This window comes from Dermacentor silvarum, chromosome 8, assembly GCF_013339745.2.
Source record: "Dermacentor silvarum isolate Dsil-2018 chromosome 8, BIME_Dsil_1.4, whole genome shotgun sequence".
In the NCBI taxonomy this organism is placed as follows: Eukaryota; Metazoa; Arthropoda; class Arachnida; order Ixodida; family Ixodidae; genus Dermacentor; species Dermacentor silvarum.
In genome coordinates, this window is record NC_051161.1 from 142,210,028 (window position 1) to 142,227,716 (window position 17,689).

The 17,689-nt window shown below is 48.0% G+C and overlaps 2 protein-coding genes and 1 pseudogene across 7 annotated transcripts in view; 2 read left to right on the forward strand and 1 right to left on the reverse strand.

The window, feature by feature from the left end:
- Positions 1–17,689, forward strand: part of LOC119461739 (polycomb protein eed) — a 208,630-nt gene that overhangs the window by 115,338 nt on the left and 75,603 nt on the right. The window lies entirely within an intron of this gene.
- The window catches only part of LOC119461742 (NADH dehydrogenase [ubiquinone] 1 alpha subcomplex assembly factor 4), a 158,528-nt gene that overhangs the window by 53,296 nt on the left and 87,543 nt on the right, over positions 1–17,689 (reverse strand). The window lies entirely within an intron of this gene.
- Positions 1–17,689, forward strand: part of LOC119462459 (intraflagellar transport protein 88 homolog) — a 73,394-nt pseudogene that overhangs the window by 47,588 nt on the left and 8,117 nt on the right.

Sequence of the window (17,689 nt, forward strand, 5' to 3'; positions counted from 1 at the left end):
AGAGCTCCAAAACATTACACGTTGGCATGATTTAAAACGGAACAGACATATACGGGCAACATTTCAAGCATGCGATATAATTACAGGAAACTGAAACTTTTATTGCAACTGCTCGAAAGAAACAGCTTCGCTGGAAATGGGGTAGTAATTCTCCAAGGTCGCACACATCTGTTGCCTTTTTTCTTGTGAATATTTCAAGTAATTTATGTGTGTGTATTTTGTTGCGTATGACCTCAACAATACTATTACGTTCACTAGAGATACATTCGTGATGTAGACTTCAACACCAAGTAGAATTCTTTGTCTAATTATTAAAATTGTTTGTAGCAAATCTGTTGTTATTATTGCGCGCCGTACTGCTGCTACAGCGCGGGATCAGGGACCTGTGTGGGGCACATAGCCTTAGTACGGGATCATCTTGAAATCTTGTGTTTTGTGTTCCAAGAAATAAAGACAAGTTAAAATAATTCTCGGGCCTTCATGGTTCACCATGTGTGGCTGAAAACAGGCCATATAAAAGAGCTAACAGACGCCTTTTCCGGGCTCTATCAGATAACAAAATAGTAATTCGCAAAATATAATATAGATATATATATATATAGAAAGAGAGAGAGAGAGAGAGAAGCAAGTGGTCTGCCCCCCCCCCCCCCCCCCCCACTTGAGAATAGTTGGTACGCCACTGGAGGTGTTAGTGGTATGTAATTGATAGAGGGATCATGTGCATAGTCGCTATGACCCGCGGGAGCTTGACAGGCGAGGAAACGCGTGCTGCGCGCTTCTACTCTGATTTTGGTGATCGAGAACACTCGGATGCATAGAATACTCTCGTTTGACGACTGCGGAGCCGACCTTTAATAAACTGGGTTCGACAAAAAAAAAGCAGGCTATAGACGTTTTCACGAGGGCACTTCCGACGGTCTGGCGTCGAGAGTATGTGTGAGTGTTGCCTGTTTGGCCTGGACTGTGCTTCCCCTGCGCTTGCGTTGCGGAGCGGCAGCTTTCCTTCGATGTTTCCGTTTATTTGTCCCGAATGACTTACGTTCGTAAATAATGACATATACTCATCAAAAGGCTACAGGCCAGCACTGTGCAGCTTATGGGTGCACAATGAACCAACGGAAAATAATGATTTTGGGGCCACAACACAGCAATCCACGAGACCACTGCCGATGTGGTATGTTCACGCTTCGCCGGTTTCCTGCATCACCTGAGGACTTAGCATTTCAGTCTAATATGAACCAATGCACACATAAGTTAAATAACGCATGGTAAACGATTTCGGCACATTTCATTATAGGTAGCGAGAATCGTGAGCTCTTTGGTGCAATATTTTTTCGTATGTAGTGGCAGAAACTACATTTGTTATTCTTTCAAACACGACTTCATTCCAGTGCCTAATACGTGGGTCACACGGCGCACATTTGATCGTGATCGAGCCCGATCTGGGTCAAATTTCTTGGTCTCGATTGGCAATTCTTTGCTGAATCTGCGGAAGGGAGCCAATCGCGGTCGAATATTCCGATCTAGATCGGGCTCGATCGCTATCAAATGTGGCCGTGTGTAACACCGGTATAAGACAAATTGAAGCACTCTGCGAGAGAACTAGTCGGTAAATACACTTCGCAACGATCTGGAAAAATCGTGTCCTTTGGAAGATGTATGTAGCCCCTGTGTCCATCAAAACATTGTCTCTGCGTTCACACGCATCCTGTACGGCCCTGCTCATAAAGGTATAACTTCAACAGTGTGGTGCTGCATGAAGCTCACCCATCTTTGAGCGTTGTCTATGTGCTTGGGCAGCAGAGAATGCAAAACTAAAACGTGCAACCTCATCAGTGCGGCCTAGCTCCAGTGCTAGAGTTCGGAAACCGTAATGCGCCAACTGTGCGTGCGTAGAAACGCGCTTAATGAGCCCGCGCAATTAAGACATAAAAAACGGTATTCGCATGGGTACGCGGACAATAGCATCATGCTTGCAACAATAACAGTAACGAAAAAAAATTACTCGCACAGTCGAGCAAGTGAAATACTTACGTTCGTGCAGTGACCGCTTCGCTGACCACTAAGCGCTTTGCACTCACGGTCAGTAGTGATTTACAGTCATATGCATGTGTATTTATCGACAATTGTTAAGGCTCGACATTACTATTATGAACATTGCACAGTGAGACGTGTAAGGGAAACAAGAAAAGAGCCAATATTATTGCTTATTTCGCTTCAGAGATAGCGCACACGAACATTCTTGCCGTATGCCGTATCTTCAATACAAACTTCGCGCACGATCTACGTTAAGGTTCACCGTGAGCGAAGCTTGTTTCAAATTCAGACATCCGAAAGAAAAGCCATTCCATGTAAACAAACGTAAAAAAATAGGTAAACAATACATCTGTCGAGAACCGAGGGGTCGCAGCGGAGCGCCAGAACAAGAGGACCAGCTCAGCAGGCTTTCAGAACGGACTGGCGCGTGCCGTGCTTGCGCCGCTAGCACGCGCTGCCAACTTTATTCTCCTCGCCACCCGCGGCCGGCCCCAAAGCGCCAGCCGAGAACGCCGACCTTAGCGTCCCCGCATAGCAGCGTCGGTGGGCGCTACAGGGCCCCCCGCCCAGACGGAACGGCGAAATGTGCGCGATTCACTGGGTGGTCTGGCCTGTGAGTGCAACAGCGGACGAGGTTTTGGTGGCGGCAGCTTGAGGAACGTGGCCCCGATGATCCCTGCATCTAGGAGGGCGCAGGGGCGACGCCATTGGCGCTCTAAGCTGCAGATGCAGATGTATGGTCGGTGAGCATGGACGGTCGACCGCAGAACGGTGCGGGGAACGCGGCAGCCACGATGACATCGTCCAAGTTTGGGCTGGTCAAGTGGTGAAGACGGGTGGGGTGCGTCGGCGCCGACAGCAACATCGAATCCGGCCCCCGCTGATGCTGCGACCGTGGTGACAAACCCGCAACGACGGGACCCGGTTCGCTCTATCGAAGTTAGCGTGGTGCCAACGTGTGAATGTCAGTCGGACCCGTGAACATAGGCTTGGTGTTGAGGGCGGGCGCTTTCGAAGTGCGCGGTAGCAGCGTCCGCCCTGGCACTTGTGTAAAATCGGGTGGACGCAGCGACGAAAACCAGCGAAGCAGCGGGGCTGCCGGCCGCGCTGGGCACGAGTTCTCCGACGCCGAGCACAGCAAGCCGGGGAGGCATCCTTGTGGCCAAACGTCAAGGCAGTTGGTTGGGGCGTTGAAGCCGAGACACTGAACGTGCGCTGCGAGAGGAACATGCGACAAGGGCTCCACGAGAAAGACACTGGCGTAGCTAGGAAGTGCAGTGCACGTGATAGCTGGCGGACCAGTCTCACCGCAGTGATGCCGCAGGATTTCACTCGGAACAGGCGGACTGATAGGCGTCTCGACAGCCGTCAAGGCACGGCTCGCTGCTGAGTCATCTCCACGGCTTGGACTGGGGACGCCATGTAACTCGGGTGGAGACGGAGTGCATGCCGACTCTTTGGTGTGCTCGGGCGTGGATGCAAGGTGGTCGTTGCTGAGGACTAGCGGGCTCACCAGTTGTGTAGTTGATGGTGCGGGCAGTGCGGCGGGAGGTTGTTCGTCGTCGGGGAACGAACAAGACCGGGAGGCGCAGTTGTCTTCTTGTCTCCGCACAGTGGCTCCTGTGGTGTAGGTGCGGCGCAAGATTCGCGAGCAGTGGCGCAGCGTTCACCAGCGCCGATGGTGAAGAGGACGACGTAGTTTGAGCCATTCCTTCAGAAGCGTCAGCCGTTGAAGGAAAAACTGTGTCGTGCTGCGTAAGTGATCGGGAACTGGTACGCCAAAGTGTTGAAAGAAGGCGGTCTTGAGGCCCTCGTACATGTTCTGGTCTGATGACGGAAGGTCAAGACAAGAGAAACGTCGGTCGGAATTTCTCGCTTGAGGAGTAGGTACCGCCAGAAATGTGACGATACCCATTTACGTATAGCTGTGCGTCTACCTGCGCGAACCACACGATAGGGCTGTGCGGACGGTAGGGCCACAGTTGCAAACGCCAAGGGTCGTCGAGCGTTGGTGGGCGCCACTCTTCTTCCAGCTGGTCCATGGCCGCGGGCAGGGCTCGGTAGCAGGTGATGCTGAATCGGTCCTTGTTGATACCCTGAGGATCACGTCCGAAGTCACCAATGTAAGAAACCGAGGGGTCGCCGCGGAGCGCACGACCAAGAGGACCAGCTCAGCAGACTTTTAGAACGGACTGGCGCGTGCCGTGCTTGCGCCGCTGGCACGCGCCGCCCAACTTATTTTTCTCGTCAGTCGCAGCCGGCCCCAAGGCGCCGGCCGAGAACGCTGACCTTAGCGTTCGCGCTTAGCAGCGTCGGTGGGCGCTACATATCCTTATAACAAGTCCTGTTATAGTAATTCGCAAGTCCTGTTATAGTAATTGGGATTGACAGTATGTATAAATAAATACTAAAAATAAAAATCCAGCACCTGGGCTGTATCAGTTGCGCTGGCATCTGTGATCACCGCCGCGCGTCGTTTCGCTGCAGGTACCGCGCTGCTCGATCGCCACGCTTTATGTTTTTACATTTTGTTATAAGCACCCTGCACTGCACCAGATACAATAAATGTTGCATGATTGAGCTGTTCAGTTGCTTCGGAAGCGTATGGAGTAACCACCGCATATCTACCAACCACTGACATGCGTCGTCGGGCCGCCGGTGTCTGGTTCTAAGCATTGCCCGACAGCTACGTACGCGCCTGCTTTCGCTAAATGAGGCAACCCTCAACCGCGAAACGTAATGATGATCAGAATCAAACGACGATACGGTCACATGTGTCCAGCAATAACAATGAAATATACCGCTTATTAGCACGCCAGGTCTCGACGAAGCAGACGCAGCTGCCGCCGCTACCGACGACGAAACACCGCATCCACTGGCTCGTCTTGCTGTTGCCATGGCACACCACACTGAGCGCTCACGCGAGTACGTGAAACATGTAACAAATCAAGCGGCACAAGATAAGCGAAGCGGACGAAAACAATCGAAATAATGCGCGGCGAAGATCACACAACCGAAGTGCGGCGGGCCTGCTCTCGCAAGGCTCACAGTCCACAATGGCGGCATAACATGTTCTGACGCTAGACGTCGCCCGTGTCGGGCAATGGCGCTACTCAAACGTCGGTTTGTGAAAAGGTCTATAGTGATTGGCGGTGGTCACTTGTCCTAATTTTGACTGCCTGCGATTGTTTAACGAGCAAACATGAGCGTTATTGTGTTGCGCCTCCGTAGGAATAATGCCACAGTTTGTATGAAGGGGCGAATCAAATGAGAACGGAACGCCAGGAGTTGTGGACATAGTATTGTATAATATCTTGTATCTTCTATGAAGTTGAGTGTACTGAAACAACAAAAACAACAGCAACAACAAAATACAAGCACACTATCAGCACTTCTTTATAATGATACTCAGCATCATACAAGGTATTATACAATTCGATGTGCACAACTCCGGGGGTTCCATTTTCATTTGATCCACCAAGTCAAACACCTGGGGCGGCCTGCACGACCGTTTAATAACGAAAATAATAACGAATTTAAGAACGCGTTCTTCCTAGTCCTCACGAGAACGCGTTCTTTAATTCGTTATTATTTTCGTTAATTACATGTTATAGCAAGCCGCCCCCCGTCCCGTGCTCAGGCAGGGAACGCCATCGCCACTGAACCACGGCAGGTGGAATGTGATATCGGAATAACAGAGAGAATCTGGCTGAAACATTTTTATGTCCATTTACCATTCCGTAAGCTATCTGCCGAAGTTATCAATAAGCCGCTTCTCTTTGCATGTGATTGCAACTATCTATAGCTACACAAGTGAGTACGTGTGCGCACTCGTAGAAGACATAATCCTCGTGCCATTTTTTTTCCACAGAAGACAGGAAGCCGAATGGTGCATCTCAACAGCCGCCAAGCTCATCGCCCCTGTGATCAGCAGTTCGTTTTCTGAAGGCTACGAGTGGTAAGCTGCGAAGCTATACCGCGACTGCATCGAATATGTGTCGCGTATCCCTTATGGTGCTTCCTGTGTCATTCCTGCCTTCCCTGTCTGGGGCTGCATCTGTAATCGTATTGCACTCATTACGATTAGCATGGCTGTTGGAAAATTCCTGGCAGTGATCTGTAAATCTTGAATGCTGTTAAAACCATCCCCCTTCATGGTACTATTTTCATACGCAGTCCATACCAATCCGCGTTCGTTTGATGGAGCTAACTAAAAAAAATGCAAGAAACGAAAGACTTTAGGATTTAGGTTTAGGATTTCTTGCGGAACTTGTCAATAGGAATGTTGCTGTTAACCCCTAATCGGATTTACCGCGTGGAGTTCGTTTGCCCTTAATAACAAAAATGAACTCTCGTAAGAACAAAAGAACGAGCTTCGACAACTAGCTAGGCTAATTTTGGATGTTGATGAGGGACTTGTTTAACAATGACAGCTACGCCGAAGAGGATGGTGTAGCAGAGGTCTCCGCATTAATTTTGGCAGCTCACTGCGGTTCTCGGTAGCGCACGAAAAATGCAGAACACGCATTTTTTGCGCACCACACCCACTATTATGCTCGCGTCAAGTCTGATAATCGAACCAGCCACCTCGCGATATCGCTTCAATTTCTTATTCGTACAATTTTTTGTTATTAGACAAGGCACGAATATATTCAGTCTCAGCCGATGGGTGCGTTCAGTTAAAAACGCTTGACTCTCACCTTGGTTGCGCTATCAACATGGCATGCGATAGTTGAAAATACGAGCTCTTCTTGATATGCTTAAGTTGGGTCTGTCTAACCGAATTACAACTGAAATTGCACAGGATAAGGATGCTTTCGTATCAACTGCACGAGAAGTTAACAGAGCAACTCATTTGCGATAATCGACCATGCCGCTGCGCACGTGACCAATATTGATTAGAGAACATGGAATCAAGTGTTACTCGTTCCGGAAAATTCCGGGCACAAAAGTTGTCTCACTTAAAGATGTTGGAGCGTGGGGAATGCATCACAAGCTGCATTGCAATGCGCATTGCTTTGCATTGTGAGATACGGTCTGGTGTGCCTGCATGTGGTGCCGAAGGGTGAAGTATTGTTTAATAGTTTTCACAAAATATAACGCACTTCACTGTGGCTCGAATATTGTACTATTCGCACATACATATGCATGTATGCATGCCTATTTGTACGTGTATCGTACACGTTGTTTTGCCGTAGGTGTCTGGAGCAAATCAAATCATCCGCTTACGCCTACATCGCGAACGATCTGGAAATTTGCAAGGCTGTCGCTTACCTGAGGAAAAGGGAATTCAATCAGGTGGGCATGAATATCTCAGTTGTGTGAAAGTAACCCCTGCTGCAGCACAGATCGCTGCTGTGGCGCAGCCTTGAAGGAAACCGCACAGACGCGTACTACAATACCGTCCTCGAACTTCGCAGGCAATCGAAACACTCAAGGCCTTCGAGAAAAAGGACACGAAGGTTGCCAGCACTGCCGCCACGAACCTCTCGTTCCTGTACTACTTGGTAAGTATATACTGCCTCGGAATGTTATCGGGCGCTCTTCATCCTGTGGGCACCAAAACTTGGGTTCAATGCTTTCGAAACAAGTGCATGTAATAAGGCGATCGTGCAAAATATTTTTTTTCAGAACTTTTTAGAGAATCACAGCGCAGCAACATGAAAGAGAAAACCATGCAGGAAGACATGCGGTTGGCAAGTATGATCCAGGGAGAAAAACTCGCGCATTTCGTCAAAGACTCTTGCAGCATTTCTCTACACATGTTTGGGCGCTTGTGCTTAGCGCAACTAAATCACCGCGCATGCTACAATGTTTCGCAACGAAGGGTTGCACTAAACTTAGCTTTAGTGGTGCTTGGGTACTTGTTGAATACCGAAATACGAGTCAGTTGAATATTATATGCATGCTTAAAAGTTGCTACGACCTACCGAAGACGAGAGCACTTTTGGTGAAGTAGTAAACACTGAAAAATTGTGCAGAAACCATGAACGGTGACTGTTATGTAAGCGAAAAATTTGCCGACTATCTGCTTGCTTCGCTGCAAATGACGTCAAAAGACGATAGTCTTCTGCCGCCCCTGATACGTAACACCCTCTCTTCACCGCCACGTAACACCGTCACTGCCACGGTGCTTCCTTGTCATTCACTCTTTTACCGCTGCTGACGTAGGGCATGTGCGTCACGTGTTTTAACAATGTGTAGTTTTTTTTTCCCCGCCGTAAGTTTAGCTTGAGTGCCATCAACTCGGCGGTATAAGCTAAGAGGTATTGAAGGACTTCGTACCGCAGCATTTGCTTTCAGTTAGCTCTTTTGTTTTGATATTATCGCGCGATATTGTTTCCCTGCCTGTTGCTTTGAATATATAGCTAGGAACACACTTGAACACATAACAGGGCAGCGCGATAAACACGGACGAAGAAAGGTTCATACACAGGATGGGCGCACACTTCCAACTATATTTCAGAATAAAAAAATGTGCGCTATTATACGGTAACAGAGCCTTTCTTGTTCTTGTTCTATTGTCGTGTAAAAGCGCACATTCCAAGATTGCAAAAAGGACCATTGTGATGCTTTGTTGTTCGGCATTTGAGAAATCCTGTCAACATAGGGTTAATGAAAGCCTTTTACACCAGGCTGATCGCCTGAGCAATGCTGTCTACCCATAACATCTGATTTTAACCTCCTGTGAGCGTGTTTTGCAGAACTTGAAAGTGAATGGAAAGAAAAACCAGCTTAGAGCTGCAAAAAGGCTATTTGATGTAATGCCCTAGATGCACCATGTGTCACACATTTTGAAGAAAGTTGCCAATTGGTTTGGGGTAAGAACAGTTTGTACCGCTCCATGCAAGTTGCCAAAGTGTGTGCAATGATGTGCAAAGAAAGGCACATTGTGTGTAACAAACGGCACGCCAAACGCTTCACAGAGTGCGCTTCGGCTGTCGTTTACATTATCCTCTTGTCTTGTGAAAGAGTATACATAGGTTTGTTTTCACGAAAGGGCCCGAGAGCATAGCTGGGCTGTACGCAGTAAAACCGATGGTTGCTTGATATTCATTGTAAGCGGTGTGGGTGCACGCCGAATTTTGAAAACACAGCTTTCCTATCCAGATCAAAGGACAAACTGCAAATGGAGGTCATAGAAGCTTATTTTATTGCTAAGAATATTGACAAATGCTAAGCATGCCTTCAGTGAATTTACTTGCAAAGAAGCCGCATTTTCAGATGGTTTTGTTTAAGTGGCACACAGTGTTCCTTTGAATCTTCGCATCACGTTTTTTCAGCTCACGTGATAGATTCGTCTACGTATCCGCGCATGTCTGTGACGCGATTCATTTGGCATACATGCTTACTATGGGGTGTGTCTCTAATAGGGATTACATGGAAGCGCTTTAAGTCTTTACCAAAGTTGTGTGGCACGTGTTGACTATATATGTGTATTGATATAGGCTCGCTTTCTTGTTCTGAAATATAGTTGGAAGTTTGTGTCCGTTCTGTGTACGTACCTTTCTTGGTCATCATCATCATCATCGTGAAATCTTTATTTTGACTGATGAGTTTGGAGCACGTAGGCTCCTGATCCCCCGTACGACTCCCCTGCACTCATGCGTTTATGTTGCTTCGGTCCATATACTGCTGGCAGCCCGGTCGGTAGCAGTGGTCGGCACTACCGGATCTCCGGAGCGTAGCAGAGTCTCCCAGTCCTCCCAGGTCTTCAGGTGCTCTAGTACCCACGGGAGAGTATCTGCCGGGTAATGAGAAAGGAGACTGAGAGCAGAAGCACGAGGTTCAGGACAGAGTGTAGAGCCTGAAGTGAGGAAAAGTGGGTGATAGTGAGAAAAATTGAGAGGAGAGGGGAGCGTGTGTGTTTGTAACTGGAGCCAAGGGTTGCTTGTCGATTGCTAAGGGATTTGTGCGGTGGAGGTACGGTGGCTAGATGGATAGGTGTGCCGTCCGCCGGGCACGAAGAGTAGTTCAGCGCTTCTCCTCATCATGACGACAAAATTCGCGCTATACGGTCGGGGGTTTGTCGCAGGCGGCGCGCGTCGTCTGCTGCTGCGGCCGTTTTGCAGTGGAACTTCGGCGCACTTATCCGTGTATTTAAACTAGAAGCTGTCTTTAAGTGACATCAGAGGCAGTTACGAATTTTATCAATGCATGTATGTTACTTGAATGGCGAAAGTATCGTATTTGAGTCGTCCGTCGGCTGCCTCTTCCCAGGATCGAGAGGTAAAATATATAATGGTGTTGACAATTATTAAGATCTTTCACGTAAGTCTATTAATAAGGACACTAATTCTGAAGCAAAGTAATAGCTTTGCGGAAGTTCTAAAGGCGAGAGCGACGAAAATTCGTATTTCGAGACCGCATATATTCAGGAGCCCTAGAGCGGCGTGTGGCGGCGTTATTCGCTCACGAAGTGTGCTTTCTCGAGACCGCGTCGGAGGGTTATTTTTTTGTTTTAATGAACGTAGAACAACGTGGAATAAATATTAAAATTCAAACAACCAGAGTGTTTAGTGCAATTTTTTACTGTTGTATGTGCTAACATACAACAGGGGAAGTAGGAGATCACAGGGAGAGGCTTTCGTCCTGCAGTGGATATAAATAGGCTGATTATGGTGATCATGATGATACTATTGCACGAGGTAGGTATACGAGACCAATAAAATTCTGTCACGAGTAGACTAGCTGTCGGTTATAGAATGAAAAAAAATACTTATGCCTCTTGATCATCATATAAGTATATTTTAATGTGTTACTCATGCTTCGAGCAAACACACGCGCAAACAACTGTACGAAAAAAGCTATGACCGCAAACAAGGTTTAGGAAGTACAGCACTGCATCGCTGCGGTCACAAGACATGTCGCAATTTCATGTGCTTTTTCTTTTCCCGTGTGCGTCCAGACGCCAAGTTCCTGCTCTTTACAAGAAAGTGAAGACGCGTTATGGAATAAAATTTGATAATTTTGTGTGCAAGTTCAAGTTTGTGTTGCTCACAGTCGACCATTCCTGGAGGCTTCAGTTGGATGTAGGATGAAAAATCCACTAGGCTCTCACGCCTCAGCGCATTTGCACTGAGACAGTGCATGAACGTATTTTCTAGAGATGTCACCATCTTCTTCAGACTATCGGAAGGAAATGTCAGCCCACCCATGTTCACGTGAACGGTCAGTGATGACTCTGGAGGAAGAGGTTGTCCTATTGGCGTGAACAAAGCACGAGAACATTCCGTACACTTTTCCTTTGCCACGAACTTTCTGGCCACATAGCCGGCCACATAAAATATCAGCCTGGAATCACTTTTTTCTGTTGCCATGCAGCTGTGGTCAATTTCACAGGCACTGAGCACCTCGTGCGCTGCTTGTAAGTTCCCAATGTCTAGGAGGCCGTCGACGTGCTTCTGTTTCTTTGTCACTTGCTCCTTGAGGTCGCTTACATTAAGGAGGCTGCTCAGCAAGCCCGAAGGCACATTTCCAGAAGCAGAGCTCTTCGACAAATTCATAAATTCCAGTGTATTAATCGATAGTAAAAACTGCACGGGTGTTGGATGGTCGTTTGTGCCAGACATCTGTCGCAAGATTCCAAACAGCTGTTCCAAAATATGTTGGCTCAGTCTGGACGTCATGATGTACCTGAAGCCAAGCTTGGTGGTAGCATACTGCAACAGGGAAAGTGTGCTCGACAGCGTAACACGTAGACCCTCCGCTGTGCTCGCCGATATGAAGCCACCGTTCTCAGCGGAACGCTCCCACTCATTCAAGTACTCGAGGAACTCGGCAAGTCGGTCAGCTTTTCTTGAGCTGAGACGAAGGGCGGCTGCAGGAAACCTAGATGTCATGATCTCAATCACGTCTTTCATCAGTCTGACAAAAGACTCAGTCGCGTTGATGGAGCCATGCCTCCACTCAATTTGTTCTTTATACATGAAAAGACCTCGTCGAACTTCGTCAGAAAAGATGCGAAATGCGTAGCTGACTCGCATTTTTTCAAAGCCGTCTGGCTTAACAACCGATCTGTGAATTTTAGGCATCGATTTCAAGGAGATGCTTCCTTGCTGGTCGTATTCCCATGCAACCTCAATGTGTTTCACAGTTGCGGTTCCCTCGGGCGTCGCGAATGGATGGTGCAGGAAGCTGTTCCTCACGTTCTTTACCAAATGTGGAAAGTCTGATACGAAGTGCAACTGGCGTTTGGAGTCAGCAGGGTGTGATGTCTTACAGACAACTCGCTCTAGTTTTCCTGTAATGCCAAAAATACGCCACATGGATCGATTCCAGCTTGCAGCGTCAGTCGTGACAAAGTCGACGAAAAGACCAGGTTTCTCGGCCAATATAATGCACTCAAGAATGATTTTGGCAAGGAGATTGGCATTCACATTTCTTTTTGACGCAAAGACACCTAGCACTTGGTGCCATTTCCCTGTAAACGGCTGGAATATCACTACTACAGCGCGGTCTGCCATGACAGAACTTGCACTGCCTGTCGAATATTGCCCCAGATTGACGAGTCCATTAACTTGCCCGTACTGATCCTTAACTTGCCCGTACTGATCCACGGACAGATTTTCAGACAGCTTCATTTCGTCTAGCAATATGCCACCATGACGCTGATGCTCAGGCATTTCACAGGATTTTTCTTTCAGCGCTGAAAACACTCTTCTGTTGAAGCCGAAACCACTTCTAAATGAGCGTAGGTACCTCTGCAGGCAGGTCCATCCAGGAAGCAGCATGATCCTTTCCTTGCGTAGGTGTTCATAGAGGCGCTTGCTTTTCATGCGCATCAACAAGCATTCAAGTATCCACTCAGCCTGATACTTCATGCCCTTGGTGCTGCTGCGCTTGCAGGCGTTGAAACACGCCATGACCTGTAGCCACTGCTTCAATGGCAAATCTTTTAGCGTTGATTTCAAAGTGTCATCTGTCAGTTCACGGTTTTTCCCCCATATACTTGAGCGTTGCCTTTTCAGGTGACCATTTTTGCCATCGCCCTTTTCAGTTTTTGGACTGTTAGCTTGTATCTGTATGTGCAGTTGCCAGTACCTTTATTCTTCCTTCGTCTATATGAGAGCGGATTCTGCAGCAGCTTTCTGGTGTAGCGGCAGTGCATGCAGCAGTCGTTTTCTTGGGAAGCGATGCCACTGCACTTCAAGCTGAATTTTCTGCTGCCATGGCTCTTTGTATTTGCTGTCGTTCTTGCCAGCACATCTTCAAGCTTCCCACTTGCTTTAATTCCTTGACACGGGACCATTTTGTCAATGTTCGTCAGGAGTACGCTCATATCCTCAATTGTGTGCAAAGTCTTCTTCAGTACCATTGTTCCTTGAACACAGACACTAGCGAGAATTTCACTGCCACAAAATTGTACAAGGACAACCTTTACTAGGGTGATGCTGTGGCCATCTTTTGAACAAATTGAAAACGCCGCAGTTTCCGGGCTATCGTTCATTGAATGCAGTGTCCAGGAACTGTTGGGCAAAGTGCAGGGCGTCACATCAATGTTTTCTTGAGTGGTTACAACAGGCGGATCACAACAAGCGCTGCTTCATTGGCAAGCGATTCGGTGGAATTCTGTCGAAGTTCAGGCGCGCTTTCTTTTTTCGCGTATTTTACCGGCCGACATCCCGTCGAAGTCTTGCTTTGTATCTTTGCGGGAATGGTCTTCGAAAGGTAAGCAGGCGCCCCGGGAAGTATTGATGGAACAGCGTCGCTTCTCAGCCGCGGATATTCCCTCGGAATTTGTACAACTTGCCCGCCTATCACATGAGTGTAGTGACGCTCAACGAACTGGTCCTCAAAGTGGGGCTCGCACACTACCGAATGCAGTTGAAGTTCTTTGTCAGCGCGGTGAAGTGCACGTTCCCATTTTTTGAGCAGTTCTGGGTCACGCGGCGTCGTAAAAAGCGATATCTTCTGCCCTTGGCTCGCATGTTTGTAGCGGGACTTACAATAGGGCGCAAAGCAAGTGGTGTCCCTCCTGGTTTCTTTCGGCGTAGCGACATTTTCACTCAGTCCTGGATCCTGAGGAGCTTGGCACTGACGAGTGTTATCCACGGTATCCATTCCACTGCATAAACATTCAGGTAAGTGATAAAAGAATGGTGCTATATCACGGCTGCGAGTGCAGCTCAGCGTGCCGTCTACCTCTTAGCAGACGATATAATGACAGTTTTTGAGGGCAACTGATTAAAACAAGAAACATCACACGTTTATAGTATCTTTCAGTGCATAATTTCCACTTTATTTCAAGTTTTAGTTAGAAAAAAACAAAGTATTTGAAATCTTACAGGCGCGCAATAGCAGCAGTCTTAGTAGCAGACGACGCACACTTCGCGGCAGACCTGCGACTGCAGCGCCACTCCTGCTGTCATGATGTGGAGAAGCAGTGAACTACGCCGGTCGGCACACCTACCAATCTAACCACCGTAGTGGAGGGTACAGCTGACGCGCCATTTTGGAGGCCTGCGTCAGCTCGTTGAAAGTGTGAGCGCGCTCCTTCGTGAATCCTGGATCCGAGTCCGTGTTTTTCGCGCTGCCCTGCTATGTGCTCAAGAATGCGCCAACTAGCGCAAACAAGAGATTTAGGCACACGTACATATTTCGATGTCCTGCCAAGTCATGCAATTAAAGTTCCAGGTGCCTTTGGTAGTTTGTTACTGCCTGCAATGACTGCCAGTCAAGCCCACTGCTGCTTTGGCAGGCCTGTTTCTTGTAACTTTGCTCTAGACGCGTGTAGTATATTACTATTATTATGATTGCTTTACGATCGTGCGCGTGAAAAATGATTGAACAAGTAAAACATGCCAACGCGCACCCTTTGCGAATGAATGTGTTAGGTAGGAAATGTCTACATTTGTGGCTAATTAGGTCCTTAACAGGGCTCTTAAGTTCTCACAAACGTAAACACGCAAGGCGAACATTTCGTTCTGATTTGATGACCAAATGCTGTATACTGCGCAGCAAAACGACCTGTCCCAAGCGGACAAGTATGCGGACCAGGCCGTGCAAGCGGACAGATATAACGCAGGAGGTAGGTGACGCATAAAACGCACTGTGTCAAATCGGAAAGCCTTCAAAGACACGATGCACGTTATTGCTATGTGATCCTGAAAACAGACTACAAATTGCAAGAGCCGTTGTTGTCATAGTGACACAGGCACATTTAAAGCCTGCGGTAGGCAGACGGGGGGGGGGGGGGGGGAGAGGGGGGGATGACTGTGAAGTTGCAGCGTCAGGTCGCGCTGCAGAACATTATGTTCCTTTTGAATTTTCTAGAACCCTGTCTTTAGGGACACGAGCGACGCGCAATCAGCTTGGTTGCGGAATGACAGGAACGCATCCTTGCGATCCGCTCCGTCGGCTCAGTAGCGAAGCAAGGTCGTCGTTCTGCTTTCGGCATGCGGCATTAGTGTTGTGCGCATGCGCGACAACGTTTCTGCTCAGTGGCTGCCTGGCCATTGTATGAGCAAAGCAGACTGTAAAGGCTTAGCTAAAATTCTCCAGAGTCTCGTTACTCGCGCTCTGTACATTCATTCAACGTCTACGAGCACTGAAGCTGCGCTTATGCCAGTGTGTTTGTATGCAAGTGTGGCAGCAACCATCGTAATTTAGCTGTGTGTTTTTCAGTGGTTTTGAATAACAATTCTCTTGACAGAACCTCTTGTGCTGTTGCAGCTCTCGTGAACAAAGGCAACTGCTGCTTTGCGAACAATGACTTGGACCGGGCGGTCGAGTACTACCGTGAGGCCTTGACCACAGAGGCCAGCTGCGTCGAGGCTTTGTATAACCAAGGTGAGGACATTGTGCACATTACTGAAGAAATTACGCAGCACATGCGGTGCTTTCTTCTGCGGCTGTGGAGGAGACGTACTGTAACAAAGCTTCTTGTAGTGGCATAAAGGACGGAATATATACGAATGGATATGTTGATAATTCATACTGAATTCACCAACTCAAAATGCGTGCAAAATGCATGAAAAATTTGTCGCAGTTTCACCCGAAAGGCGAAGCACCAATTGTGATAGCAAATTAGTAGAGAGCTATACGGAGTAAGGATAGTAGTTTTATCACCTGTATAAACTTGGACATGCAGCAGCACCAGCAACACGCAGAACTGTTGTCGATGCCGTCGGCGTTTTGTCCGCGTTCGCACCAAACGTGCGCGGCGTTTTTATATAAATATATAAATACGTTGGCGCTGAGCCGTGCTCCCTCAAGGGCTGCAGAAGATAGCGCCAACCTTTCCCTTTCCCTCAAGAACCACTTATATAAATACGTATTTGGTGCCGCAGCTAAACATCGCCTCCCCTCCCTCCCGTCCCCCCACAGCCTTTCACGCGACGGAAAAAGTTGCGTTTGCTCTCTATACATGGAGAGGAGGAAAGAGACGCTTAATTCTGCAGCCCTTCAGGGAGCACGGCGCAGAACGCGCGTTTGCTCCCCGACGTGCGTTCGCTCCCCGTGAAAGCGCGCGTCCCTCGCGCCCTTTCACTCGCACCTACAGCGTCCGGAGCGCGGCGACAATTTCATCGCCGTTGACGTCATACGGAACCTCATGACGACGACGACGGCGACGCCGACGGCACAAATCTGCTTTAGAGTGTCCATATAATTGCTATCGCAATAAAAGCGAAAATTGATAATTACATGCGGATCACGTGTGACGTGGCTATACGCAGGGCGTTGTAACACTGATTTACCGGCGGCTATAACTATGCGCTCTCTGGTATGACGTTGCTAGCTCGACGTTGTTAGCTCGAAATAAATGCACGAGGTATTCGCCGAGTCTCTGTGCAGCACCGTAACTTGCACTAATTAACCCCTTAACCGTTTTCGTATTCAGACAATTTCTATGCTAAACTGCTTATTTAAAGAAAAATGATATTGAATGTTTCCTTCTAAAAAGCAAGTTTTCTGTGTTGAAAAAAATTCAAGCACATACTAAGTAAAATTAGCATAATAAAGTTTATTATTGCTCATGATAACGGAGGCCAGCTACTTGCTCGTGATCAACAATAAAAAACAGAGCAAGAGCGCAGTTCGGAAAGTTTTATCAAGTCATCAGGCGACGTTATATTGAACGCCTTACCGGGGACGCCCAAAAACGAAAACTGAGGAAGCTTCGTGGGGATGTCATTCATTTCAATGCGCCGCCACTGACGCGCACTTGCAACAGTGTCTTATGAGCAGTATTCATCTGATGAACTACTAATTTCGAAGTCATCGCGATCGCTTTCGCTTCGAAGAACGAAGTAAACTTCGGTGTCTGAATCATCATCGTCTCGACGACGATGGCGAAAGGCTTCTTTACCGCGATGACGGACCAGCAACACATTCACCGCCTTCATTGCACGTCCTTTTTTGAAGCACGAGTTGCCCCTCAAAGAAATGTGAAACGGCGGTTGATAAAAAATAAATTAGCTACCCAATGCTGCCATCTGCGAAGCGACACACAAACTAGCCTGTAAACGAGCGTGTCTCGTTCAAAACGCTCAAAAGGAGATATTACCTCGAGTGGACGAGCTACAGTGATCCGAAACGGTTTTGGGACAGTTCAGCAAAGACGAGCTGAGCTCGTCCAAAATGGTTAAGGGGTTAACCGGTGCTGTTCTTGCGCAGTATTTAACGTACCCCACTTCCAAATGCACATAGC